The following is a 4266-nucleotide window of genomic DNA, read 5'->3' as shown; positions in this document are numbered from 1 at the left end:
GCCCAGCCCTGCAGACCTGCTCCTCATTGCAGAGGTGGGATTGAAGGCAGAGAGAGTCGGACTTGATCAGCCGTAAGGGGAAAGGGCCAGTCGGTGTCTGGCTACATGGGCTGAAACCAGGAGAGAGGTCGAGCACATCTAGCACAGATGGGTGTTCCGTTAGATTTTTCTGAAGGTGAACTTTGAACGTGGGACATGCTCACTCGGGAGATGGCTCTATTTATAGACGGGTGAGACACGTATTGTTTGGGTGAGTAAGAGCCTTTGTTCCCCGTCCCGCTGCTAAAGCCCACGTGGAGCAACAATTTGGCTCTGCAGAGCTTCCTTTTCCTTTGCCTGGGGAGTTGCTGTGCCGGGGGAAAACTGACTTCCCCAGCTGCATCCCGCTAGCCCAAGTACCAGCAGTGGAGCCACCAGGCCTGGCATCTGCTCACTGGTCCAGCCTAGCCCTTTCGTTAACTGCAGCAAAGAAGACCTGGCCTTTTATTTCGCAACAAGGTGCTGGAAGGAGGAGCAGCCCCATCCCCACCAAGGCCAAGGTATCTCTAATAGAGCCACCACGCTGCAAAGGAATAGAATCATAGAATCGCTTTGGTTGGAAAAGACCTTTAAGATCATCAAGTCCAACCTTTAACCTAACCCTGCCATCCCACCACTAAACCAGCTGACTGCCTTTCATGTTTGCCAGTGTGACTAAGTGACTGGTGGCCCAAAGAACAACACTCGTTTATGGAGCTGCTGGTGGCCTCTGCTTCAACGGCCATCTCTCCAGAAAAGGGGGTAAAATGAAAGTCTGGAGGCAGAGCTCTGCCTTCTTTCCCTGGTTGTGCCCATGCTGCTGGAGGCGACAAGGTGAGGATCATTCCCATGCCAGGCTGCGCTGCCGGCTTTCCATCCCACTGCTCAGACAGCTATCCCCCAGTGCAGGCAGCTGCTTTCTCCCTGTGTTGCACTTGGGTGCAGGAGTCCTTTGGATTTAGTATGACTCTCCTGTGACCCTAAACCGCAATAATTATTTGGTCTGCTTTTTCCAGTTTGAAGGAGCTGAAGTAACATGAGGGCTGAATTGCAGCCCCTCAGTGTGGTATTTTTACAGCACAAAACCAAGGATATATCTTGTCTGCTCTGGGATGTGGCACAAGGATCTTGAGGGTGCAAAGCCTGCTGGGGTAGTGATGGAAATCTGCATCGAACAGAAGGTGGGAAACTAATGTATGTCATCTATATACCTATGTTGCGAGGTCCTGGGAGAAAATTATCCCTTGAGCTGTGCCTGGGCATTGTCTTGAGGAATAGAATCATAGAATCGCTTTGGTTGGAAAAGACCTTTAAGATCATCAAGTCCAACCTTTAACCTAACCCTGCCATCCCACCACTAAACCATGTCCCTAAAAGGGGGACAGGGAATAATAAGGAGAGCCCCATGATCCCCCCTGCTTTGGGGTGATGGCTCAGTGGTCCCCATCCCCTGGAGCAGCATCCTCCGTTGCCACGCCAGAGCGTGTTTGCCCTGGATCTTCACTGGGTTCTTGGCTGCAAAACTTCTTGGGGAAGAACCAGAAACTTCCACAATTGTGGCAAAAAAACATCGCTGCAGCTTGCACGGTACAGGTGCCCTTTGGTGGCTTTGCAAGGAAGAAGCCTGCCGTGTCATGCTGCTCCAGCTGGAAAATTAATGCTCGTAGACATTCAAAGACAAATGTCACTGGTGAAGCTTTGAGATGAGCTTGTAGATGTCGGGGTGGCAGTGACGGGCACATTGCAAGGAGCTGGCCCCCACCCCTCCCCAGCCCTGGGCATGGCAGGGGGATGGTGACAGCAGGGTACCCAGCTCCTCCGCTTATCCGTGCTGGATTTCCTTCGTTGGGCTTCACCCCGATGGGTTTGAGCCTGAAAGGCCGGTGCTGCACTGCTGAGCATCCATCCTATCCTCATCCTCATCCATCCTCATCCTTCCTTACTGCATCCTCACATGTTTCATCCAGATCCCAGATCCCCCTGTAGCGCTCAAGCCAGAAGGATATTTACTCACTTGGCGGGTTATTAGTATTAGCTGAAATACCCTTTTCTATACTGTTCTGCCGTGCTTAATGCGGTGATCAGCATCGCAGCCTGCAGAGCTGGAGATGATTTGCGATTAAATATCCATTAGGGATTTACGGGCTTCGGGGCTGAATTGCCGGGACGTGCAATTGCCAAAATACTTGAAACGCTTCCACTGGAGATGGAGACCTTGTGGGAAAGGAGGACTCGGCTGTTCTCGTACGCAGGCGGTTCCCAGTGAACCTCCATTACTGGTTTTTTAGCCAATAAAAAATTACAGGGTATCCAGAGCGCCGATGGAGCGTGAACCGCACGTGGGATGACGATGGGGAGCAAGCTACCGCCCCCGGCACGCGATGCTGGCGTTGGTGCTCGCAGCATCTCCCAGGCCCAGGGGATTGCTCGAGCGGGTGGGTTTAATCCGGGACGTGATTAAATGTGGGCACGGTTTGTATTCACAAGGAACCTGCAGCCCAGGGGTATGAGGTTGTTTGGAGGGGGAAAAGTTCTTTTTTTTTTTTTGCTGCTTTTCCTTGTGCCACCTCTCGTGCTAGTGCATCAAGCCCAAAGGGGTGGGGGGCACGATGTCGCTAAGCGTGGTGGAAGCGGAAAGAGCCAACAGCCCAAGGTCTTAAAAGGAAAAGCAGAAGATCCTCAGGTCCTTCGTTTCAGAGAAACTTGAGTGTGCAAGGGGATGCTTTGGGGCAATACCCAATACTCTTCCCTTTGAGCAGGCATCTGTGGCTGCCCATCCCTCCCACCTCCCCTCCCTTTGGAGGGTTTTAATCTCTTTTTTTTTGCCTTGAAGCAAATGGAGAAGGATAGAAAAAGCTTGCTGAGGGGGTTGCCGGCAGGTTTTTTTCTTGGGAAACATTCACTCGCTGGGTTGCTGGCTCTTTTTGTGGCCATGCTGGCCTGCAAGCCTGGTGGCTGGACCTGTAGGAGCCACGTAGCCAAAACCAGTCCAAAATTACCATTTCTTGGTAATTTTGGTATTCCATGGAAATACCATTTCTTCCCCAGCCATGGTGAGCTCACCTCAGGGAGGGGGAGCAGACCCTGCAGGTGAAGTGATGGGTGGGAACATCACTGGGAAAGCACCGGGGGGAGAGGCGATTTCCCATCCCGTCTTGCAGGAGCATTGCACGCTTTAAGCAAAGATCCCGGCTGCCGTGGTCCAGCTGGGGAGGGTGAGCTCCCCCGGGGGGGGGTTGGCATCGCCTGGGGGCAGAGCTGCTCTGAATCAGACCTAAAATGGTGCTGGGAGGCAGCTCCCACCTCACTGCCATCCCTCAGCTGAGCTTCCAGCCTCCATCAGCTGCTAAAATCTGATTTTCTCAATGGGGACTGGAAAATTCCTCCCCCCCGGGGCGTCCCGCTTGTCCTTTGCAGCCCCAGGCAGGGTTTGAACTTCGCAGAGCATCCTTGCAGGGTGGATTATTACTGTTCTTCAGCATCTTTTGTAAAAAAAATAAAAAACAAAAAAAACCACACCAAAAAGCCCCACACCACACCACCCTAACCGAAGGAGCCCACGGCTCGATGCTCTTCAGCCACAAGTCACCATCGCAAACCACAGAGGTGGTTCTGTCCCATCTCCTCCAGGCTCTGGGGTAGCATTACTCGATATTTTTACAGGCAGAAAAAATGAATCAGGCACGATGGGACGTGATCGACAAGGGGGTTCGGAGCAACTCAGGGGGACAGGGGACATACGAGGTTCTGCAGAGGAGCTGGGGAGGGCTCAGTGCTGAAATCCCCTTGAGTTTTGGCCCTTTCCCAGCTCCTAGCCCCCTCTAAGCTCCCAGCTGTAAAGCCATGGGCGCGGAGATGTGCTCTGCACCGGGGCAGCACCAGGTTTGCATGTGCCACCAGTAATAAATAATTAGTGCCCTGCCGGCAGGAAATTCCATTATTTTAGTAGCCAAGCTGGGTACCTTTAGAAGAGCAGCCCCGCTCCCCCCCGGCTTTTCTTCCCTTTGCTATTTGATTTTTTGCAACAGCACCCGGGTAGTGTGATGAGCCGGTCGGTCCTCAGCCCACCTCCCTGCTCTCGCCGTGTCTTGTTCCGCGGGGATAAAATGAGCCAGAGGGGAAAGTTTCTGGGCTCTGGGGCATCAGGAGGAGAGGCGAGGGGGTGCATGCCAGCCCGACTCCAGTTACTTATGTGCTTATGGTCTATTTTGAGGCTCCGGCCACGCAGCACTAAGCAGCCGTTGACCC

The sequence above is a fragment of the Egretta garzetta genome, unplaced genomic scaffold (assembly GCF_000687185.1).
Source record: "Egretta garzetta isolate BGI_Z169 unplaced genomic scaffold, ASM68718v1 scaffold719, whole genome shotgun sequence".
Taxonomy (NCBI): Eukaryota; Metazoa; Chordata; class Aves; order Pelecaniformes; family Ardeidae; genus Egretta; species Egretta garzetta.
Note: the sequence above shows the minus strand (reverse complement) of the source record.